The sequence below is a fragment of the Apodemus sylvaticus genome, chromosome 14 (genome assembly GCF_947179515.1).
Source record: "Apodemus sylvaticus chromosome 14, mApoSyl1.1, whole genome shotgun sequence".
Lineage (NCBI taxonomy): Eukaryota > Metazoa > Chordata > Mammalia > Rodentia > Muridae > Apodemus > Apodemus sylvaticus.
In genome coordinates, this window is record NC_067485.1 from 52,863,411 (window position 1) to 52,890,203 (window position 26,793).

Genomic DNA, 26,793 nt, shown 5'->3' on the forward strand with positions numbered 1-26,793 from the left:
CTTTGGTTAGGTTTTTGATTATTTTTAATACATTTCACTGTTTTCCCTGACTTCTCTCAGATATACTTCTTACCTCTCTACTCCCAAATGCATGTTTTCATTTTTTCATGTTTTCTATTTTTTTAAAAAATTTTTAAACAACTCACCAAATCTACCTGGGTAACTCTAACGGAAAACACTCTGGGGACAATAACTGCATTGCATCAAGTCCTGTCACTTCATTTGATCTCTGCTAATTTCAGAAATATATATAACTGAATTTTACTTTGTGAAGTAAAATTGTTTTAGGAATACAAAAGTAAATTGAGTGTTGTTTATAGTTAGTGCAAGCTAAAATTTGATGTTACTTATAGGATGTCAATCAGATATTTTAATAGAATGAGAAGAGTAGAAGTGCAGAAAAATTTAAAACCTCTGTAACCCTAGAGAGCATATTGAAAGCAAATGCAGTGCAGGGTAGGGTGGGGTAGGGTGGGGTGGGCAATGACTCACTCTCCTTGGCAAAAGGTTCTGGGCTAGATTTCTCAAATAAAATCCTTAAGAAGCTAGCTGTATGTATTATACCAGTAGGAAGAAGAGAGTGGGTAAATTAATGAATTCTGATTAAATATATTATGAACAACATTGTGCAGAAAATCTCCTATCTGAGGTGAGTATGCAAAAGCATTACAGAAGAGACTTAGGAAATCAACCACAAGTGATGTAATGAAAATCATCACACAAGGACAACACTGGAGATGTCCATAAGATCATAAAAAAAAAGATAAAATTGTTGCATCATTCTTAATTTGTTTACAAAGTGAATGGTCTTGAAATCCCCAAAGGGAGCTTTAAAAGATAAAAAGTCCATCAGAACAGTGTAGACAAAAGGCAAAAAGAGTGAGTACAGAGTACTACAGGAAGCTTTTTGCCCTGGATTTTATTTATAATGTTCTTACACTGGGCTTTAGCCATCTGGTTGTCCTTGGTATAGCAGACCTTGGGAAAGCAGGACTCACCTGGTTGTTTCTGGTGCAACAGACCTCTTGTACAAAGTCTTGGGCTGTACAAAGGAACTCAGGGAGCAGTGTAAGTCTCAGAGCATCTGTGCCCCATGGGACACAGTACGCAGAGGATTGGGAGCAGGGTTGGGAGTGGGAGGAAGGGTCTAACCTGGATGTTCCTGCTACTGCAGGCTTTGAAGAGGTGAGGACAAGTGACCAGACAATGGAGCTCCAGGGGCATAGCAAGCTGCTCAGGGCAGCTGGGCTTGCCCAGTGGGACTCAGTGGGAAATAACATGGGGGAAAGCTAACCTGCATGCACCTGGTGCTTTTAGCCTAGTGAAAGTAGGCAGATAGAGGTCCTGTTTTATATATACATATTACAATATTTGTGCAAATTATTTATATATTTACATTAAATATATTATTTAACTATATTAAATATAAATATACCAACATTAATCAAAAAAATGGGGAAGGACACTTCATACTCATCAAAGGAAAAATTATTCAAGACTATGTTTTAATTTTGCACATTTGTAACCCAGAGTCAAGGCTACCCACATTAGTAAATGAAACATCACTGAAGCGTAAATAGCAGACCTCTTACACATTACTAGTGTGAAACTTCAACACCTTACACTCACCAATGGACAAGTCATTGAAAAAGAATCTAATCAGAGAAATAATGAATGAAACAGAATTTATGAAAACCTGTTCCTAAGAAATATCTACAGACACTTCAACCAAACACAAAAGAATATATACCTTCTTCTCAACACCTCAGCGAACCATCTACAAAATTTACCATATAGTTGGTCACAAAGCAACTGTAATCAATTACAAGCAAATTGAAATAACACCTTGTATCTTATCAGACAACTGTGAATTAAAGTTGGACTTCAGCAATGAAAACAACATAAAGCCTACAAACTCAAGGAAACTGAACAACTCTCTACTAGGTTAGAGAAGAAATAAAAACAAAAAATCGAAGATGTTCTAAACTTCAATGAAAATGAAAGCACAACATACCCAAACCTATGGGACACAATGAAAGCAGGGCTAGGGGAAAAGTTCATAACATTAAAAGCCTTTATAAAGAAATTAGAGCATTCTCGTACTAGCAATTTAAAAATATGTCTGAAAGGTCTAGAGAAAAACAAATACACACAAAAATAGACAGCAGGAGAAAAGCAAAGTAAGGGCTGAGATCAATAAATTAGAAACCAGGAGGAAAATACAAAGAATCAACAAAATTCAAGAGCTTTATCTTTGAGAAAATCCACAAGATATACTAACTAAAAGGCTGAGAGATAGTATTCGAATTAATGAAACCGTATAAACAAACTGAAAAAAAAAAAAAACCATGATGATCTCACTAGATGCTGGAAAAGCCTTTGACAAAATCTAATACCCCTTCATGTTAAAAGTCTTGGACACATCAGAGATACAAGGTGCATACCTAAACATAATAACGGTGATATATACCAAGAAAAGATGATGAGAAAGAGATACAGAGAAAGAGAAGGGGCTTTTTGGCCAGGCTTTGCAAGGAGATGCCTGAAACAATCATGCAAGATATGAGGGAAGCCTTTTTCCAGTCAGCCAGTGCCCTGAGCAAACGTTGGGGATCATAGGTGAGAAGACCACAACATCTGTTCCAACACTGGGAGTAACAAGGACCCCTGAAATCCAGGGATGCAGGAAACTCCACCAAGCCAGTGGTACAGGTTCCTTCCAGTATGAGACAGTGCCCAGAGCGGCCCTTGAGTCTAGCTCCAAATCCAGTCCAAAAACTCCCAGAGGAAGGTCTACTCCCAGGAGATCTAACATGCTCAGGATCATAGGATCATAACATCTTAGAAGCTGGGTCACACCAGGATTTCAGGATCCCAGAGGCAGCTTGACTCCCAGGAGCTCTGACATATCCAGGATTTCAGGATCACAGGATCTCAGAATTACAGGATCACAGATACAGCTGGACTCTGAGGAGTTCTGACACAGCTAGGATCACAGGAGGGAGAGGCTCCAGTCAGAGACAGGGAGGTCAGGTAGCACAAGAGATAGCTAGATGATGAGAGGCAAGCCAAAGAATATAAGCAAGAGCAATCAAAGTTCCTTGACATCATCAGAACCCAGTTCTCCCATTATAGCAATCCTTGGACACCATATCACACTGGAAAAGGAAGATTCTGACTTAAAATAACATGTCATGATAATGATAGAGGACTTTAAGAAGGACATAAATAACTCCCTTAAAGAAATACAGGGTAACACAGGTAAACAGGTAGTAGCCCTTAAAAAGGAAACACATAAATCCCTTAAAGAAATACAAACAGGTGAAGGAATTGAACAAAACCACCTAGGGTCAAAAACTGGAAATAGAAACAATAAAGAAATCACAAAGTGAGACAACACTGGAGATAGAAAACCTAGGAAAGGTGTTCGCAGCCTTCGCAGCGCAGCCGCTGCTTTCTTACGCCAGCACCACCTCTCGCTTGCCGAAGGAGAAGAGGGGTAAGTAAGGAGGTGGCCATACCATGGCTCATACAAAGCAGACTACCCGCAAATCCACCGGTGGTAAAGCACCCAGGAAACAACTGCCTACAAAAGCTGCTCGCTGCAATACCCAAAACATAATTCACACATCAAATGAGGTACAAGAAGAATGGAGGAGTGGCCCCTTGTTCTGGAAACTCAGTGAAGTAGTATAGGGCAAAACAAGAACAGGGAAGTGGGAAGGGGTGGGTGGGAAAACAGGGGGAGGGAAGGGGGCTGATGGGACTTTCGGGGAGTGGGGGTTTAGAAAAGGGGAAATCATTTGAAATGTAAATAAAAAATATATCGAATAAAAAAAAATGAAAAAAAAAAAGCTGCTCCCAAGAGTGTGCCCTCTACTGGAGGGGTGAAGAAACCTCATCGTTACAGGCCTGGTACTGGGGCACTCCGTGAAATCAGGTGCTATCAGAAGTCTATTGAATTTCTGATTCGCAAGCTCCCCTTTCAGCGTCTGGTGCGAGAAATTGCTCAGGACTTCAAAACAGATCTGCGCTTTGCAGAGAGCAGCTATTGGTGCTTTGCAGGAGGCAAGTGAGGCCTATCTGGTTGGCCTTTTTGAAGATACCAACCTGTGTGCTATCCAGGCCAAATGTGTAACAATTATGCCCAAAGATAACCAGCTAGCACTCTGCATATGCGGAGAGCGTGCTTAAGAGTCCACTATGAGGGGAAACATTTCATTCTCAAAAAATTTTTTTCCTCTTCTTCCTGTTACCAGTAGTTCTGAATGTTAGATATTTTTTCCATGGGAGTCAAAGGTACCTAAGTATATGATTGCGAGTGGAAACATAGGGGACAGAATCAGGTATTGGCAGTTTCTCCACATTCATTTGTGTGTGAATTTTTAATATAAATGTAAGATGTAAAACATTAATGCAAGCAAAATGTTTCAGTGAACACATTTCAACAGTTCAACTTTATAACAATTATAAATAAACCTGTTAAAATTTTCTGGACAATGCCAGCATTTGGATTTTTTTAAAATAAGCAAATTTCTTATTGACAGCAACTAAATGGTGTTTGTAGCATTTTTATCATACAGTAGATTCCATCCATTCACTATACTTTTCTAACTGAGTTGTCCTACATGCAAGTACATGTTTTTAGTGTTGTCTGTCTTCTGTGCTGTTCCTGTAAGTTTGCTATTAAAATACATTAAACTAAAAAAAAAAAAAAAAAGAAAGAAAAGAAAATCTAGGAAAGAGATCAGGAGTCATAGAAGCAAGCATCACCAACAGAATACAAGAGATACAAGGGAGAACCTCAGGTGCAAAAGATACTATAGAAAACACTGACATAACAGTTAAGGAAAGTACAAAAAACAAAAACCTCCTAACCCAAAACATTCAGGATATTCAGCACATAATGAGAAGACCAAACCTAAGGATTATAGGTATAGAAGAGAGCAAAGATTTACAACTTAAAGGGCCAGTAAATATCTTCAACAAAATTGCAGAAGAAAACTTACCTGACCTAAAGAAAGAGATGCTTAGTTATAAGTTACAAGAAGCCTACAGAACTCCAAATAGACTGGACCAGAAAAGAAATTTCTCCCATCACATAATAATCAAAACACCAAATGCACAAAACAAAGAAAGAATATTAAAAGCAGTAAGGGATAAAGGTCAAGTAACATATAAACGCAGACCTATCAGAATTATACCAGACTTCTCACCAGAGACTATAAAGAAGAGAAGATTCCTGGAAGATATCATATAGACCCTAAGAGAACACAAATGCCAACCCAGGCTAGTATACCCAGAAAAACACTCAATTACCAACATATTCCACTACAAAAACAAATTTACCAAATATCTTTGCACAAATCCAGACCTGCAAAGGATAATAGATGCAAAACTCAAACACAAGGGGGAAACTACACCCTAGAAAAAGCAAGAAATTAATTTTCTTTCAAAAAAACCCAGAAGTTAGCCACACAAACATAAATCCACCTTTAACAACAAAGATAACAGGAAACAAAAATCAGTTTTCCTTAATATCTCTTAATATCAATGGACTCAATTCCCTAATTAAAAAGAAACATAGTCTAACAGACTGGATACATAAACAGAACCCAGCATTTTGTTGCATACAGGAAACACACTTCAGTGTCAAATAAAGGCACTACTTTCGAGTAAAATGCTGAAAAAATTTCTCCAAGCAAATGGTCCCAAAAAACAAGCTAGAGTAGCATTTCTAATGTTGAACAACCTTGAATTTAAACCAAAAGTTATCAAAAAAGAGATAAGGAAGGCCACTTCATACTCATCAAAGGAAAAATAAACCAAGATGAATTCTCAATTATGAACATCTATACTCCAAACACAAGAGCAATGCACATTCATAAAAAACTTTACTAAAGCTCAAAGTACACATTGTAGCACACAAAATAATAGTGGGAGACTACTCTCACCAAATGAGAGATCGTGGAAACAGAAATTAAATAAAGACACAGTGAAACTAACAGAATTTATGAACCAAATGGACTTAACAGATAGCTATAGAACATTTCATCCTGAAACAAAAGAATATACCTTCTTCTCAGCACTGCATTATGCCTTCTTCAAAATTGATCAGGCCTCAACAGATACAAGATGATTGAAATAATCCCACAAGTCCTATCAGATCACCAAAGACTAAGGCTGTCTTCAATAACAACAAAAACAACGGAAAGTCCACATAAACATGGAAGGTGAACAACACTAACACTCTACTCAATGATAATTTGATTAAGGAAGAAATAGAGAAATTAAAGACTTTTTAGAATTTAATGAAAATGAAGGCACATCATATCAAAACTCATGGGACACAATGAAAGCAGTGCTAAGAGGAAAATTAATTGCTCTGAGTGCCCCCCAAAAGAAACTAGAGAGAGCATACAATAGCAGATTAACAGCATACCTGAAAGCTCTAGAACAAAAAGAAACAAATACACCCAAGAGGAGTAGATGGCAGGAAATAATCCAACTCAGGGCTGAAATCAACCAAGTGGAAACAAAAAGAACTATACAAAGAACCAAAAAAAAAAAAAAAACCCAACAAAAAACAAAAAACAAACAAACAAACAAACAAAAGACCTGAAAGCTCTGGAACAAAAAGAAGCTAATTCAACCAGGAGGAGAAGAAGACAAGAAATCATCAAACTCAGGACTGAACTCAATCAAGTGGAAACAAAGAAAACCATATAAAGAATGAACAAAACCAGGAGCTGGTTCTTTGTGAAAATCAACAGGATAGATAAACCCTTAGCCAGAGTAACGAAAGGGCACAGAGTCAGTATCCAAATTAACAAAATTAGAAATGAAAAGGGAGATATAACAACAGAATCTGAGGAAATTAAAAAAAAATCATCAGATCCTACTACAAAAGGCTATAAGCAAGACAACTGGAAAATCTGGAGGACATGGACAATTTCCTAGACAGATACCAAATACCAAAATTAAATCAGGATCAAATAGATCATTTAAACAGTCCCATAACCCCTAAAGAAATAGAAGGGGTCAAACTATTCCACCAAATAGAAACAGAAGGAACATTACCCAACTCCTTCTACGACGCCACAATTACGCTGATACCAAAACCGCACAACGATCCAACTAAGAAAGAGAATTTTAGGCCAATTTCCCTTATGAATATCGATGCAAAATTGCTCAATAAAATTCTTGCCCACCAGATCCAAGAACACATCAAAACGATCATCCACCAGGATCAAGTAGGCTTCATCCCAGGGATGCAGGGATGGTTCAATATAAGGAAATCCATCAATGCAATCCACTACATAAACAAACTCAAAGAAAAAACCACATGATCATTTCATTAGATGCTGAAAAGGCATTTGACAAAATTCAGCATCCTTTCATGCTAAAAGTCTTGGAAAGGACAGGAATTCAAGGCCCATATCTAAACATAGTAAAGGCAATGTACAGCAAACCAGTAGCCAACATCAAACTAAATGGAGAGAAACTTGAAGCAATCCCACTAAAATCAGGGACTAGACAAGGCTGCCCCCTCTCTCCATATCTTTTCAATATAGTTCTTGAAGTCCTAGCTAGAGCAATTAGACAACATAAGGAGGTCAAAGGCATACAAATTGGAAAGGAAGAAGTCAAACTATCACTATTTGCAGATGATATGATAGTATACTTAAGTGACCCAAAAAACTCTACTAGAGAACTCCCACAGCTGATAAACAACTTCAGCAAAGTGACTGGCTACAAAATCAACTCAAGCAAATCAGTAGACTTTATATACTCAAAGGATAAGCAGACTGAGAAAGAAATTAGGGAAATGACACCCTTCACAATAGCCACAAACAGCATTAAGTATCTTGGGGGTGACTCTAACCAAACAAGTATGACTCTAACCAAACTATATGACAAGAACTTCAGATCTCTGAAGAGGAAATAGAAGAAGATCTCAGAAAATGGAAAAATCTTCCATGCTCATGGATTGGCAGGATTAATATAGTTAAAACGGCCATATTGCCAAAGGCAATCTACAGATTCAATGCAATCCCCATCAAAATCCCAACCCAGTTCTTCATAGAGCTAGAAAGAGCAATGCTCAAATTCACCTGGAATAACAAAAAACCCAGGATAGCTAAAATTATTCTCAACAGTAAAAGAACTTCAGGGGAATTCAGTATCCCAGACCTCAAACTTTACTGCAGAGCAATAGTGATAAAAACTGCATGGTATTGCTACAATGTCAGGCAAGCAGATCAATGAAATAGGATTGAAGACCCAGAAATGAACCCACACACCTATGGTCACTTGATCTTCGACAAAGGAGCTGAAAACATCCAGTGGAAAAAAGATAGTCTTTTCAACAAATGGTGCTGGTTCAATTGGAGGTCAGCATGCAGAAGAATGCGAATCGATCCATTCTTATCTCCTTGTACTAAGCTCAACTCCAAATGGATCAAGGACCTCCACATAAAACCTGACACACTGAAACTAATGGAAAAGAAACTGGGGAAGATCCTTGAGGACATGGGCACAGTGGAAATGTTCCTGACTAGAACACCAATAGCTTATGCTCTAAGATCAAGAATTGACAAATGGGATCTCATAAAACTACAAAGTTTCTGTAAGGCAAAGGACACTGTCAAAAGGACGAAATGTCATCCAACAGATTGGGAAAGGATCTTCACCAACCCTAAATCTGACAGAGGGCTAATATCTAATATATACAGAGATCTCAAGAAAGTAGAACCTAGAGAATCAAATAACCCCATTAAAAAGTGGGATACCAAGCTAAAGAAAGATTTTTCACATGAAGAACTTCGGAGGGCTGAGAAACCCCTTAAGAAATGTTCGACATCATTAATCATTAGGGAAATGTAAATCAAAACATCCCTGAGATTTCACCTCACACCAGTCAGAATGGCTAAGGTCAAAAACTCAGGAGACAGCAGGTGCTGGCGATGATGTGGAGAAAGAGGAACACTCCTCCACTGCTGGTGGGATTGTAAGATGGTGCAACCACTTTGGAAATCAGTCTGGCAGTTCCTCAGAAAACTGGGCATGGCACTTTGGAAGGACCCTGCTATACCACTCCTGGGTATATACCCAGAGGATTCCCCAGCATTTAATAAGGACACATGCTCCACTATGTTCATAGCAGCCCTATTTGTAGTATCCAGAAGCTGGAAACAACCCAGGTGTCCCTCAACCTGGAGGAATGGATATAAAAAATGTGGTGTATTTACACAATGGAGTACTATTCAGCCATTAGAAACAATGAATTCATGAAATTCATAGACAAATGGATGGAGCTGGAGAACATCATACTAAGTGAGGTAACCCATTCTCAAAAGATCAGTCATGGTATGCACTCACTGATAAGTGAATAATAACCTAGAAACTTGGAATGCCCAAGAAATAATCCACATATTAAATGATGTCCAAAAAGAACAGAGGAGTGGCTCCTGGTTCTGGAAAGACTCAATGCAACAGTATAGGGGAATACCAGAATAGGGAAGTGGGAAGGAGTTGATGGAGGAACAGGGGGAGGGAAGAGGGCTTATGGGACTTGTTGGGAGTGGGGACCCAGAAAAGGGCAATTCATTTGATATGCAAATAAAGAATACTTCAAATAAAGAGAGAGAGAGAGAGAGAGAGAGAGAGAGAGAGAGAGAGAGAGAGAGAGAGAGAGAGAGAGAGAGAAATAGAAGAGGTCATAGAAAGTCTTCCAACCAAAAAAGCGCACAGGACCAGATGCTTTTAGTGCAGAATTCTATCAGACCTTCAAATAACACCTAACACCAATACTCTTCAAATTATTCCACAAAATAGAAACAGAAGGGACACTATCCAACTCGTTCTATGAAGCCACAATTATGCTGATGCCAAAACCACACAAAGATCCAACAAAGAAAGACAACTACAGACCAATTTCCCTTATGAACATCGATGCAAAAATATTCATTAAAATTCTTGCCAACCGAATCCAAGAACACATCAAAACTGTCATTCACCATGATCAAGTAGGCTTCATCCCAGGGATGCAGGGATGGTTCAATATACGGACATCCATCAATGCAATCCACTACATAAACAAACTCAAAGAAAAAAATACATGGTCATTTCATTAGATGCTGAAAAAGCATTTGACAAAATTCAGCATCCTTTCATACTTAAAGTCGTGGAAAGAACAGGAATTCAAGGCCCATACCTAAACATAGTAAAAGCAATATACAGCAAACCGGTAGCCAACATCAAACTAATGGAGAGAAACTTGAAGCAATCCCAGTAAAATCAGGGACTAGACAAGGCTGCCCCTCTCTCCAAGTTTTTTCACTATAGCACTTTAGGTACTAGCTAGAGCAATTAGACAACACGAGGAGGTCAAAGGGATACAAATTGGAAATGAAGAAGTCAAATTATTTCTATTTGCAGTTGATATGATAGTATACTTAAGTGACCCAAAAAACTCCATCAGAGAACTCCTACAGCTGATAAACAACTTCAACAAAGTGACTGGTTATAAAATCAACTCAAGCAAATTAGTAGCCTTCCTATACTCAAAGGATAAGCAGACTGAGAAAGAAATTAGGGAAATGACAACCTTCACAGTAGCCACAAACAATAGAAAGTATCTTGGTGTGACTCTAACCAAACAACTGAAAGATCTGTATGGCAAGAACTTCAGGTCTCTGAGGAAGGAAATTGAAGAGGACCTCAGAAAATGGAAAAATCTTCCATGCTCATGGATTTGCAGAATTAATATAGTTAAAGTGGCCATCTTGTCAAAAGCAATATACAGATTCTATACAATCCCCATTAAAATCCCAACTCAGTTCTTCATAGAGTTAGAAAGAGCAATTCTCAAATTCATCTGGGATAACAAAAAACCCATGATAGCTAAAACTATTCTCAACAGTAAAAGAACTTCTGCGGGGATCCGTATTCTGGACCTCAAGCACTACTACATAGCAATAGTGTTAAAAACTGCATGGTATTAGTACAGTGACAGGCAGGTAGATCAATGGAATAGGATTTAAGACCCAGAAATGAACCCACACACCTATGTTCACTTGATCTTTGACAAAGGAGGTGAAAACATCCAGCGGAAAAAAATAGCCTTTTCAACAAATGGTGCTGGTTTAATTGGAGGTCAGCATGCAGAAGAATGCTAATTGATCCATTCTTATCTCCTTGTACTAAGCTCAACTGCGAGTGGATCAAGGACCTCCACACAAAGCCAGACACCCTGAAACTAATAGAAAAGGTACTGGGGAAGACCCTTGAGGACATGGGCACAGGGGGGAAAGTTCCTGAACAGAACACCAATAGCTTTTGCTCTAAGATCAAGAATTGACAAATGCGACCTCATAAAATTACAAAGTTTCTGTAAGGCAAAGGACACAATCAAGAGGACAAATTGGCAACCAACAAATTGGGCAAAGATCTTCACCAACCCTACATATGACAGAGGGCTAATATCCAATATATACAAAGAACTCAAGAAGTTAGATGCCAGAAAACCAAATAACCCTATTAAAAATGGGGGTACAGAGCTAAACAAAGAACTTTTGCCTGGAGAACTTCGGATGGCTGAGAAGCATCTTAAAAAATGTTCAAGATTATTAATCATTAGGAAACACAAATCAAAACAACCCTGAGATTTCACCTCACACCAGTCAGAATGGCTAAGATTAAAAACTCAGGAGACAGCAGGTTTTGGCGAGGATGTGGAGAAAGAAGAACACTCCTCCATTGCTGGTGTGAGTGCAAGCTGGTACAACCACTCTGGAAATCAGTCTGGCAGTTTCTCAGAAACCTGGGCCTGACACTTCCGGAGGACCCAGCTATACCACTCCTGCGCATATACCCAGAGGATTTCCTAGCATGTTATAAGGATACATGCTCCACTATATTCATAGCAGCCCTATTTATAATAGCCAGAAGCTGGAAAGAACTCAGATGTCCCTCAATGGAGGAATGGATAAAAAAATGTGGTATATATACACAATGGAGTACTATTCAGCCATTAGAAACAATGAATTCATGAAATTCTTAGACTAATGGATGGAGCTGGAGAACATCATCCTACTTGAGGTAACCCAGTCTCAAAAGAACAGTCATGGTAGACAATCACTGGTAAGTGGATATTAGCCTAGAAGCTTGGAATACCCAAGACACAATCCACATATCAAATGATGTCCAAGAAGAAGAAAGGAGTGGCCACTGGTCCTGGAAAGGCTCAGTGCAGCAGTGTAGGGGAATACCAGAACAGGGAAGTGGGAAGGGGTGGATGGGGGAACAGGGGGAGGGAAGAGGCTTATGGGACTTGTAGGGAGGGGATCAAGATCAAGGAAAGGGGACGTCATTTGAAATGTAAATAATGTATCAAATAAAAAAGTATTATTAAGTATTATTAAAGTGTCTGAAGGTAAAATATTTGCTGTCCAGTTTGACGATGTGAGTTCAATCCTCGAGGTTCTCATGGCAGAATGGAGAAGAGATGCTGGCAGGTTGTTATCTGATCTCCACACGCATGCCACAGTGCATGTGTGCATAGGAATTCATGTAAATAAGTTAAAATAATCACAAATAGCATTTTATAATTATTAAATGTCTAAGTGATCATACTTTGAATATATTACATTCAATAAAATATTGTTAAAAATTAAAAAAAATATCACATCTCATGATTTGGATAGAGGACTTCAAGACGGACATAAATAACTCCCTTAAAGAAATACAGGAGAACATGAGTCAACAGGTAGAAGCCCTTAAAAAAGGAGACACAAAATTCCCTTAAATAAATATAGGAGAACATGGGTCAGCAGGTAGAAGCCCTTAAAGAGGAAATACAACATCCCTTAAAGAATTACAGGGAAACACAAATAAACAAGTTAAGGAACTGAATAAAGTCATCAAGGATCTAAAAACAGAAGTAGAAACAACAACAAAAAAAAAGATCACAAAGGGAGACAACTCTGGAGACAGAAAACCTTGGAAAGAAATCAGGAGTCATAGATGCAAGCAAGCATCAACAACAGAATACATGAAATAGAAGAAAGAATCTCAGGTTCTGAAGATATCATGGAAAGCATTGAGTCAACAGTCAAAGAAAATGCAAACGCAAAAAGCTTGTAACCCAAAACATTCAGGAAATCCAGGACACAATGAGAAGACCAAGCCTAAGGATTATAGGCATAGAAGAGAGTGAAGATTTACAATGTAAAGGGCCAGTAAATATCTTCAACAAAATTATAGAGAAAAACTTCCCTAACCTAAAGACAGATGCTCATGAACATACAAGAAGCCGACAGAAATCCAAACAGACTGGACCAGAACAGAAATTCCTCCTGTGACATAATAATCAAAACAGCAAATGCACTAAAAAAAAGTAAGAATATTAAAAGCAGTAAGGGAAAAAGGTCAAGTAATATATAAAGGCCAATATATCAGAATTACACCAGACTTCTCACCAGAGACCATGAAAGCTAGAAGATCCTGGGCAGATCTCATACAGACCATTAAGAGAACACAAATGCCAGCTCAGACTACTATACCTAGCAAAACTCTCAAACACCATAGATGTAGAAACCAAGATATTACATGATAAAACAAATTTACACCATATCTTCTCACAAATCCAGCCCTACAAAGTATAATAGATGGAAAATGCCAACACAAGGAGGGGAACTATACCCTAGAAAAACCAAGAAAGTGATCTTTACGTTTCTGAAGAAAGCAATTGAAGATCTCAGAAGACGGAAAGATCTCCCATGCTCATGGATTGGCAGGGTTAATATATTAAAAATGGCCATCTTGCGCAATGTACAGATTCAATGCAATCCCCATTGAATCCCAACCGAATTCTTCATAGAGTTAGAAAGAGCAATTTCTAAATTTATCTGGAATAACAAAAATCCCAGGATAGTGAAAACTATTCTCAACAATAAAAGAACTTCTGGTGGAATCACCAACCCTGACCTCAAGCTATACTACAGAGCTATAGTGATAAAATCTGTGTGGTATTTGTATAGTGACATGCAGGTAGATCAATGGAATAGAATTGATGACCCAGGAATGAACCCTCACACCTCTGGTTACTTGATCTTTGACAAAGGAGCTAAAACCATCCAGTGGAAAAAAGATGGCATTTTCAACAAATGGTGCTGGAACAACTGACAGTCAACATGTAGAGGATGCAAATTGATCCATTCTTATGTCCCTGTACAAAGCACAAGTCGAGGTGGATCAAGGACCTTCACATAATACCAGATACATGCAATCTAATAGAAGAGAAAGAGGGGGAAGAGCCTGGAGCACATGGGCACAGAGGAAAATTTCCCAAATAGAACACCAATAACTTATGCTCTAAGATCATGAACTGACAAATGGGACCAGGATAAAATGGCAACCAACAGATTGGGAAAATATCTTTATCAGTCCTACATCTGATAAAGGGTTAATATCCAATATATACAAAGAACTCAAAATGATAGACTCCAGTGAACCAAATAACCCTATTAAAATGGAGTACAGAGCTAAACAAAGAATTCTCAACTGAGGAATATCAAATGGCAGAGAAGCACCTAAAGAAATGTTCAACATCCTTAATCATCAGGGAAATGCAAATCAAAACAACCATGACATTCCACCTCACACCAGTCAGAATGGCCTAGATCAAAAATTCAGCTGACAGCAAATGCTGGAGAGGATGTCAAAAAAGAGGAACATTCCTCCATTGAGGATGGGATTGCAACTTAGTAAAACCACTCTGGAAATCAGTTTGTCAGTTCCTTGGAAAATTGGACATAGCATTATCTGAGGACCCAGCTATACTACTCCTAGGCATATACCCAGAAGTTGCTCCAACATGTAATAAGGACACATGCTCCACTATGTTCATAGCAGCCTTGTTTATAATAGCCAGAAGCTGGAAAGAACCAACATGTCCCTCAACAGAGGAATGGATACAGAAAATGTGGTACATCTACACAATGGAGTACTACTCAGCAATTAAAAACAATGAATTCATGAATTTCTTAGGCAAATGAATGAAACTAGAAACTATCATCCTGAGTGAGGTAACCCAATCGCAAAAGAACACACACGGTATGCACTCATTGATAAGTGGATATTAACGCAGGAGCTGGGAATACCCAAGATACAATTCATAGATCAAGTGAAGCTGAAGAAGAAGGAAGAACAAAGTATGATACTCTGGTCCTTCTTAGAAGCGGGAGCAAAATAACCATGGTAGGAGATACAGAGACAAAGTGTGGAGCAGAGACTGAGGGAAAGACCATCCAGAGACTACCCCACCTAGGGATCCATCCCATGTACAGTTACAAAATCCAGACACTATTCTGGATGCCAACAAATGCTTGCTGACTGGACCCTGACATAGCAGTCACCTAGGAGGCTCTTCCAGTGCATGACAGATACAGAGGAAAATACTCTCAGCTAGCCATTGAACTGAGCACAGGGTTCCCAATGGAGGAGCTAGAGAAAGGACCCAAGGAGGTGAAGAAGTTTGTAGCGCCATAGGAGGAAGAACAATATGAGCCACCCAGTACTCCTAGAGCTCCCATAGACTAAACCAGCAACCAAAGAGTACACATGGAGGCACCCATGGCTCCAGATGCATATGTAGCTTAGGATGGCTTTGTTGGACATCAAAGGGAGGGGAAGCCCTTGGTCCTGAGAAGGCCCAATGCTGCAGTGCAGGGGAATACCAGGACATGGAAGTGGAAGTAGGAGGATAGGTGAACAGGTGGAGGGGGGATAGGTTAGGTTGATTTTAGGGAGGGAAACCCAGACAGGGGACAGCATTTGAAATGAAAATAAAGAATATATCTAATAAAAAAGATACACTCAACAAAATATATACCCATTGGGGGGAGAGATTTTTACCAACCTATATTTGACTGAGAACTAATATCCAAAACACATAAAGAACTCAAGAAATTAAACACCAAGGGACAAAATAACCCAACTGAAACATGGAAGATAGAGCTAAACAGAGATTTCTCAAAAATGGAATCTCTAATGTTTGAGAAGCACTTAAAGAAATGTTCATCATCCTTAATTACAAGGGAAATGCAAATCAAAAGGTCTCTGAGATTTTTATCTTACACCTGTGAGGTTGCATAAGATCAAAAACTCAAGGGATAGCACATATTGGCAAGGCTGTGGAGCAAAGTAAAAACTCTTTCATTGCTGGGAGGAGTGCAAACTTATACAACCACTTTGCAAATCAATTTGGCAGATTTTCAGGAAATTGTTAATAGTGATGTCCCAAGACCCAGGTATGTCATTCTTTCTCATAAAGATTTGGGAATCTGAGCGGCAGCGGCAGCAACAGCGGTGGTGGCAGTAGAGGCGGTGGCAGCTGGTCCAGCAGAAGGGCCATCAGCCGTGGAACCAAGAAGCCACATCAGAACTCTGCCTCCCGCCAGTCAGTTACAAGAGTCTCTCCACCATCTTGGATCTCGGGCACCAGAGAGATCAGACAGACTGAGGTACACAAATATAACCCAAGGCCAACATCACCGGGGTCTAAGCCTGAAGGGTGTTGGCCTGCACCCAGGCCCTGGGCTATTGGGGGGAGGGTGCATCGGTGTGCGAACCAGGCCAGGAGGTTGATTGCCCGGCCGGCGCACACTCCGTCATTTTTGACTACAAGACGCCAGAGAGTCCTAGCAGGCAAAGTCAGCTAAGAGTCATATAGCCCGAGGCTAACATAGCAGGGGGTCTAAGACGGACAGGCCTTGGACTGACCCCAGGCCCTGGGCTACTCCGTGGGCCATCTGTGTGCCAACCCAGCCAGGAGGTTGGTAGCCCAGCAGACTCTCCCGGCACTTTCAGGGAGCACACGCATGCCACCATCCTGGCCACCTGACAGAATCAATTAACACTCATAGCCCAAGGGGAACTTTGCTTGGGCCTTAGCCTGCCAGGCTTTTGCCTAGACTCAGGGCCTCAGGAGCTAGGCTAGCCTTGTGTGCACCAACCTGGTTGGGAGATAGGCTGCCCAGCAGAGTGACCAGCACTCAGAAAAGGTCCCGCAGCAGCATAGACCATCAACACTCACTGAAGGAGCAAACGGGCACCCCCTGGTTCACACAGACAACCTGGGGCAAGGCATGCTATGGCTGCAGGGACACCCAAGAGGAGGGCAGCACATTAGCAATCTGTAACAGGGGAAACCCAGCCATCCAGTGTTGCAGAAATAGCCATATAGCCTCACAGGAGGCACAAATACCAGCCAGAGACAAGACCAACTAACGCCAGAAATAACAAGATGGCAAAGGGCAAACGCAGGAACGTTACTAACAGAAACCTAGGCAATATAGCAGCATCTGAACCAAGCTCTCCAACATCAGCAAGCCCTGATTATGCAAAAACACCAGAAAAACAAGATTTGGATTTAAAATCACTGTTCATGATGCTGCTAGAAGAACACAAAAAGGACATAAATGAATCTCTTAAAGAAATACAGGGGAACATGAATAAGCTAGAAATCCGATTAATGGAAACACAAAAATCACTTAAAGAAATTCAGGAGAATAAGGCTCAAGGGATAGAAGCCAATAAAGAGAAACACACACACAAAAAAAAACTTAAAGAAATGCAGGAGAAAGTGAGTCAAACAGAAGAAGTCATGAAAGAGGAAACACAAAAGTCTCTTAAAGAATTACAGGAAAACACAAACAAGCAAGTGAAGGAGCTAAGCAAAACCATCCAGGATCTAAAATCAGAAGTAGAAACAACTAAGAAATCACAAAGGGAGACAACTTTGGAGATAGAAAACCTTGAGAAGAAATCAGGGGCCATAGATGCAAATATCAACAACAGAATACAAGAGATGGAAGAAAGAATCTCAGATGCTGAAGATACCATAGAAACCAGTGACTCAACAGTCAAAGAAAATGCAAAGTTCAAAAAGCTTGTATCCCAGAACATCCAGGAAATCCAGGACACAATGAGAAGACCAAACCTAAGGATTATAGGTATAGATGAGAGTGAAGATTTACAACTTAAAGGGCCAGCAAATATCTTCAACAAAATTATGGAAGAAAACTTTCCCAACTTAAAGAGAGAGATGCCCATGAATATACAAGAAGCCTACAGAACTCCAAACAGACTGGACCTGAGCAGAAATACCTCTCGTCACATAATAATCAAAACCCCAAATGTACTAAACAAAGAAAGAATATTAAAGGCAGTAAGAGAGAAAGGCCAAGTAATATATAAAGGAAGACCTATCAGAATCACACCAGACTTCTCACCAGAGACCATGAAAGTTAGAAGATCCTGGGCAGATCTCATGCAGACTCTAAGAGAACACAAATATCAGCAAATACTACTATACCCAGCAAAACTCTCAATCACAATAGATGGAGAAACCAAGATATTCCATGACAAAACCAAATTTACACAATATTTTTCTACAAACCCAGCTCTACAAAGAATAATAGGAGGAAAACTCCAATACAAGGAGGGAAACGACACCCTGGAAAAAGTAAGATAGTTACCTTCTTTCATCAAACCCAAAAGAAGATAACCACTCAAATATAAAAATAACATCGAAAATGACAGGAAGCAATAATCACTACTCCTTAATATCTCTTAACGTCAATGGACTCAACTCCCCAATAAAAAGACATAGACTAACAGACTGGATAAGGAAACAAGACCCTACATTTTGCTGCATACAGAAAACACACCTCATTGTCAAAAACAAAAACCACCTTAGAGTAAAAGGCTGGAAGACAATTTTACAAGCCAATGGTCTCAGTAAAGGAGCCAGAGTAGCCATTCTAATATCAGATAAAATTGATTTTCAACCTAAAGTCATCAAAAGAGATACAGAAGGGCACTTCTTGCTGGTCAAAGGAAACATCCACCAAGAAGAACTTTCAATTCTGAACATCTATGCACCAAATGCAAGGGCACCCTCATTTGTAAAAGAAACTTCACTAAAGCTCAAAGCACACATTGCACCTAACACAATAAGTGTGGGGAACTTCAACACTCCACTCTCCTCAATGGACTGATCAGGGAAACAGAAACTAAACAGGGACACAGTAAAACTAATTGAAGCTTTGGACCAATTGGACGTGACTGGTATTTATAGAGCATTCCACCCTAAAACAAAAGAATATACCTTTTTCTCAGCACCTCATGGTACCTTCTCCAAAATCAACCATATAATTGGTCATAAGACAGTCCTCAACAAATATAAAAAGATCGAACTAATTCCATGCCTCCTATCAGATCACTATGGAGTAAGAGTGGTCTTCAATGGCAACAAAAACGACAGAAGGCCCACATACGCATGGATGCTGAACAATAATCTACTCAATGACACCTTGGCCAAAGAAGAAATAAAGAAAGAAATCAGAGACTTTTTAGAATTTAATGAAAATGAAGGCACAACATACCCAAATCTTTGGGACACAATGAAAGCAGTGCTAAGAGGAAAACTCATAGCCATGAGTGCCTCCAAAAAGAAAATGGTGAGTGCATACATTAGCAGCTTAAGGACACACCTGAAAGCCCTGGAACAAAAAGAAGCCAATTCACCAAGGAGGAGTAGAAGACAGGAAATCATCAAACTCAGGGCTAAAATCAGTCAAATGGAAACAAAGAGAACCATACAAAGAATCAATGAATCTAGAAGCTGGTTTTTTGAGAAAATCAACAAGATAGATAGACCCTTAGCCAGATTGACCAAGGGGCAGAGAGAAAGTATCCAAATTAACAAAATTAGAAATGAAAAGGGGGATATAACAACAGAAACTGAGGATATTAAAAAAAAATCATCAGATCCTACTACAAAAGCCTATATTCAACACAACTGGAGAATCTGGAGGAAATGAACAATTTCCTAGACAGATACCAAATACCAAAATTAAATCAGGGCCAAATAGATCATCTAAACAGTCCCATCACCCCTAAAGAAATAAAAGGGGTCATAGAAAGCCTTCCAACCAAAAAAAGCCCAGGACCAGATGGCTTCAGTGCAGAATTCTATCAGACCTTCAAAGAAGACCTAACACCAATACTCTTCAAACTATTCCACAAAATAGAAACAGAAGGAACACTGCCCAATTCCGTCTATGAAGCCACAATTACGCTGATACCAAAACCACACAAAGATCCAACAAAGAAAGAGAACTTCAGACCAATTTCTCTTATGAACACCGATGCAAAAATACTCAATAAAATTCTTGCCAACCGAACCCAAGAACACATAAAAACGATCATCCACCATGATCAAGTAGGCTTTATCCCAGGGATGCAGGGTTGGTTCAATATACGGAAATCCAACAACGTAATCCACTACATGAACAAACTCACAGAAAAAAACCACATGATCATTTCACTGGATGCTGAAAAAGCATTTGACAAAATTCAGCATCCTTTCATGCTTAAAGTCTTGGAAAGCACAGGAATTCAAGGCCCATACCTAAACATAGTAAAAGCAATACACAGCAAACCAGTAGCCAACATCAAACTAAATGGAGAGAAACTTGAAGCAATCCCACTAAAATCAGGGACTAGACATGGCTGCCCACTTTCTCCTTATCTTTTCTTTCTTTTTTTTTATTGATATATTTATTTACATTTCAAATGATTTCCCCTTTTCTGGACCCCCACTGCCCGAAAGTCCCATCAGTCCCCTTCCCTCCCCCTGTTTTCCCACCCAACTCTTCCCACTTCCCTGTTCTGATATTGCTCTATACTGCTTCACTGAGTCTTTTCAGAACAAGGGGCCCCTCCTCCGTTCTTCTTGTACCTCATTTGATGTGTGGATTATGTTTTGGGTATTCCAGTTTTCTAGGTTAATATCCACTTATTAGTGAGTGCATACCATGATTCATCTTTTGAGTCTGGGTTACCTCACTTAATATGATATTCTCCAGCTCCATCCATTTGCCTAAGAATTTCATGAATTCATTGTTTCTAATGGCTGAATAGTACTCCATTGTGTATATATGCCACATTTTTTGCATCCACTCTTCTGTTGAGGGATACTGGGTCTTTTCAATATTGTACTTGAGGTACTAGCTCAGGCAATTAGACAACATAAGGAGGTCGAAGGGATACAAATTGGAAAAGAAGAAGTCAAACTATCATTATTTGCAGACGATATAATAGTCTATCTTATTGACCCAAAAAACTCCACTAGAGAACTCCTACAGCTGATAAACTTCAGCAAAGTGGCAGGTTATAAAATCAACTCAAGCAAATCAGTAGCCTTCCTATACTCAAAGGATAAGCAGTCTGAGAAAGAAATTAGGGAAATGACACCCTTCACAATAGCCACAAACAGTATAAAGTACCTTAGGTTGACTCTTACCAAACATGTGAAAGATCTATATGACAAGAACATCAAGACTCTAAAGAAGGAAATAGAGGAAGACCTCAAAAAATGGAAAAACCTCCCATGCTCATGGATCTGCAGAATTAATATAGTTAAAATGGCCATTTTGTCAAAAGCAATATACAGATTCAACACAATACCCATCAAAATCCCAACTCAATTCTTCATAGAATTAGAAAGAGCAATTCTCAAATTCATCTGAAATAACAAAAAACCCAGTATAGCTAAAACTATTCTCAACAACAAATGAAATTCTGGGAGAATCAGTATCCCTGACCTCAAGCAATATTACCGAGCATTAGTGTTACAAACTGCATGGTATTGGTACAGTGACAGGCAGGCAGATCAATGGAATAGGATTGAAGATCCAGAAATGAACCTACACACCTATGGCCACTTGATCCTCGACAAACGGGCCAAAAACATCCAATGGAAAAAAGATAGCCTTTTCAACAAATGGTGCTGGTTCAACTGGAGGTCAGCATGCAGAAGAATGTGAATTGATCCATCCTTGTCTCCTTGTACTAAGCTCAACTCCAAATGGATCAAGGACCTCCATATAAAGCCAGACACTCTGAAGCTAATAGAAAAGAAACTGGGGAAGACCCTTGAGGACATCGGTACAGAGGGAAAGTTCCTGAACAGAACACCAATAGCTTATGCTCTAAGATCAAGAATTGACAAATGGGACCTCATAAAATTACTAAGTTTCTGTAAGGCAAAGGACACCATCAAGAGGACAAATCGGCAACCAACAAATTGGGAAAAGATCTTCAGCAACCCTACATCAGATAGAGGGCTAATATCCAATATATACAAAGAACTCAAGAAGTTAGACCCCAGAAAACCAAATAACCCTATTAAAAATGGGGTACTGAGTTAAACAAAGAATTCTCACCTGAAGAACTTCGGATGGCGGAGAAACATCTTAAGAAATGCTGAACTTCACTAGTCATCAGGGAAATGCAAATGAAAACAACCCTGAGATTTCACCTTACACCAGTCAGAATGGCTAAGATTAAAAACTCAGGAGACAGCAGATGTTGGCGAGGATGTGGAGAAAGAGGAACACTCCTCCACTGCTGGTGGGGTTGCAAATTAGTACAACCACTCTGGAAATCAGTCTGGCAGTCCCTCAGAAAACTGGGCATGTCACTTCTGAAAGATCCTGCTATACCACTCCTGGGCATATACCCAGAGGATTCTCCAGCATGTAATAAGGATACATTTTCCACTATGTTCTTAGCAGCCCTATTTATAATAGCCAGAAGCTGGAAAGAACACAGGTATCCCTCAACAGAAGAGTGGATGCAAAATGTGGTATATCTACACAATGGAGTACTATTCAGCCATTAGAAACAATGAATTCATGAAATTCTTAGGCAAATGGATGGAGCTGGTGGACATCATACTAAGTGAGGTAACCCAGTCTCAAAAGATCAATCATAGTATGCACTCACTAATAAGTGGATATTAGCTTGGAAAACTGGAATATGCAAAACATAATCCACACTTCAAATGAGGTACAAGAAAAACGGAGGAAAGACCCAGTGTAGCAGTATAAGACAAAACCAGAACAGGGAAGTGGGAAGGGAAGGGGGCTTATGTGACTTTCAGGGAGTGGGGAACCAGAAAATGGGAAATCATTTGAAATGTAAATAAAAAATATATCGAATAAAATTAAAAAAAAAGATTTGGGAATCTGGAATTACAAGTCTTCCACAATGCCCAGCCAAGCCTTGTTATTTCTTCTACATTTCCTTATTTGCATTAGCACTGTGGCAAGAACTTTTATACTTAGATAAATGTACTAAACTGTCAAAAAATGTAGGAGTTCAAAGAAAGAAGTGTCAAAGAGAGACCATAATGAGTAGTCAGAGGTTAGATCTTCTTCTTCTTCTTCTTCTTCTTCTTCTTCTTCTTCTTCTTCTTCTTCTTCTTCTTCTTCTTCTTCTTCTTCTTCTTCTTCTTCTTCTTCCTCTTCCTCCTCCTCCTCCTTCTTCTTTTACTTCTTCTTCCTCTTCCTCATTTTCTGCTTCTGCTTCTTCTTCTTTTTTTTTTTTAATCAGTAAACAATATTAGTAGAGGTGGCAGCATCAGCATCAGCATAATAAATGGGTATATGTAGTGATGAAAGTTTCCCAGTTCAGGATTTGTGACTTCAAGGCAGCTTGTAATTAATTCCGTTTTCAAAGGTAATGTGAAAGATTTAACTCATAGTAGAAAAACTCACTCTAAAACAAACAACAGGCCTTATCAATACTGAAATGTGAATATCATTGGATAAAGAAGCCAAAACTGTGAATGTTTTAACCCAATGGAGGAAAATGCTATTTGTTATCTTAATTTTGCTTCAATTTAAAAGACTCCATACTTGTTTTAACTATATATTATATAATACAATTATTTGCTTAGTCACTATATTGCCTTGCAACCTAGAATTTGCATGGTGAACAAACATGAAGAACCAGAGGATGAAAATAACCAACTTAAGACTGTAATTGGTTTTCTCATTGAACAATAAGGAAGATGTTGGACAGCCATTGGGCCCTAACTTCTCAGCTTCCCTGAGGAATGTTTCTGTCTATCTACTTTAGATAGTCCTAGTCTTAGTTCAGGATCCTTACTATAAAGAAGTTTCTTTTTTTAAAAAATTAGATATATTGTTTATTTACATTTCAAATCATTTCCCCTTTCCTGGTTCTCCCCTCCCTGAAAGTCCCATAAGCCCTCTTCCCTACCCCTGTTCTCCAATCAACCCCCTCCTGCTTCCCTATCCTGGTATTCCCCTACACTGCTGCATTGAGCCTTTCCAGGACCAGGGCCTCTCCTTCCTTCTTCTTGGACATCATTTGATATGTGAATTGTGTTTTGGGCATTCTGAGATTCTGAGCAATGAAGTCTCTCTTCTGTCAAACTGTCATGAGAGGTAGTTGCTCCAGGAAAAGAGACATTTTTGAAGCCTGAGCTATGAGAGCATCTTGCAAGCTGCCTTAACAACAGATCTGCCACAGGTGTCACTAGAATCAGTCCCCAGTTTCTGCAGGAGAGTGCTGATGTTAACTCCAGAGAGCTACCAAGCTTTTCTGGTCTTTCTTTCCTCTCTCTCTTGACTGAGTTTCCATCATGACACTGAATCAGTAACCAGTAGGTCAGACTTTCACTGTTTATATTGACGTTTGTGGCCAAAGCACTAAGTGGAAATGGAGTCAATTTTCAGGAGATGCTGATGGTCTAATCACATTAGTAGTTCAAGGAAAACCAACGAAACAAAAACAAGATAGTTGGGTGATTATCTTCTAAATTCACTTCTGAACACATTAACTGTGGAACTACCAGAAGCAGAGCAGATGTATGTTCTATACAGAAAGCTGACAGGAGTAACTAAGTTTTCCTGGTGCTCAGGACACCTGTTTCTCCAGGAGAAATGCAAATGAACCAGTCTCCAGCAGTCAATGAGGCAATTCAATGTCTTGACATGCAGTGTGGCTAGACTATGACTAGAGCTTTGTGAAGAGTTTAGAGATCTCATTGTCAAGAGATCTATAGCATGTTTGCATTGCTGCTTAGCACTTAATTTCATTTTCAAACCTTCATCCCCTGCTACAGAAATAGCCATGAGCTCACTATATGAATATTGGTATTTTCAAACATTTCCTCTATTTCTCTCAATCCTATACTGTCAAGCTGATCACTGATTTGACAGTTTTACTTATCCCTTTCTAAGAATGGCAGAATGTGGCTCACTTCTCTAAAGAATACCCCAAACTTGCCTTGTACCCCTTACTTGTGAATTTGTTTTGAGTAATGCAAGAGCAGGTTTATATCATCCAGCAGGCATGAATTGCTGCATCCCGCTCTAAAAATCATTCTTGTGTCTTCTACATTTCACATTGTGTTTCCTGACATTGGGTATTAGTGATTTCTCTTTTATCCTTTCTAGAGTTCACAAAGATCTCTCAGAAGCCCACATTGATTAATACTAGTGAATACTGGTAAGTGTTTTTTAATGAAATCCCTTATGTTTTATATAACTAAGAAACACACTCTCTTTGTATGTAAGACACAGCTTATTCTGAAAGTCTGGAGACAGAGATGGAACCTAGGGGATTGCCTGTGGTGGACAAGAAATGCACTGTTGTGGTGAGTAACAATACACAGTCCTGAAGCATGAATGGTTGTTTTGTTGTTTTTAGTTTCTGGTTGTTCTTGACACCCTTGCTAGACTAACCTTCGGGTCACTGCTATCCTTCTGTCTCAGCTTTCTAAGTGGTAATATTTCTAAGCTTGATCTACCATGACGCGTCCATGATTCTTTTTATATATAAAATTCTTATGCAATATATTTTGATCATATTCTTCTTTCTCTCCCAACTCTCCCATATCTTTTTGCCCTCTGGTAGCATGCAGAGAGTACTTCCCAGCACCCTGAATGCCAGTCACTAGGTAAAGCTTCTGGCTGTGCTTCAGCCTCTTGAGTGACAGAGTCCCCAGCTTCAGCCACCATATCCAGAAACATTTTATTGATTTTTTTCTTTGTTTCAATGAAGGATGCTGCTAGATGATCTGTTAGTCACTTGATGGGTTCATTTATTTTAACTGTAGCAGAAATGTCCTGGCCTTTTATTTTTATGGACATAGTATTTTGCCAAATGTCAGAGAGAGAGAGAGAGAGAGAGAGAGAGAGAGAGAGAGAGAGAGAGAGAGATGAGACAGAGATACAGAGATAGAGATAGAGCATCAGAAAGACAGAGACAGAGAGATGATATATAGTAAAATAACTGTCTGTCTATGTTACAATTACTATTTATCTATCTCAGCTCCCTAATTCATGCTGGTTATTAGCTATCTATGGCCAGAATCACAAACTCACAATCAATGAAACAGAGAAACAATGAAAAGAGACAGTGTTACCCAAACACACACACATACACACACACACACACACACACACACACCACATAAACAAAGACAAAGATAGGTAGCTGACATGGGCAGCTAAAACAACTGCTTCAATGTCACCAAGATGCTGGCATATAAAAGCATGTTTTTAAATAAGTATACTGTATTATTTTATCAAGTCAATAGAATGTTTTAATTATTTTATGTTTTTTTATAACCAAAGCAAATATTTGTATTATCACCTTGGTCTTTTGTGATTTTAAAAGTTTACATATTATTTTAATGAATTATTTCATTAGTGATGTTATTAACCTAAAAATTTTTGAATTATTTTTCTCCAAGTATCTGAAAAGAATATTTATTTTTAAGCTTTGATTAAACTTATTTTTTCAGGGGAGCATATATGTGATACAACAGATGTGTAGCTTTCTGAAGATAACTTGTAAAAGTTGATTTTCTCCTTCGATAATGTGGGTCCCAGGATTGAAGTAGGT

The 26,793-nt window shown here is 39.0% G+C and overlaps 1 pseudogene; it reads left to right on the plus strand.

The window, feature by feature from the left end:
- The first annotated feature begins 3,489 nt into the window (after positions 1 to 3,489).
- LOC127664993 (histone H3.3A-like) lies at positions 3,490 to 4,710 on the plus strand (annotated as a pseudogene).
- Positions 4,711 to 26,793: the final 22,083 nt, after the last annotated feature.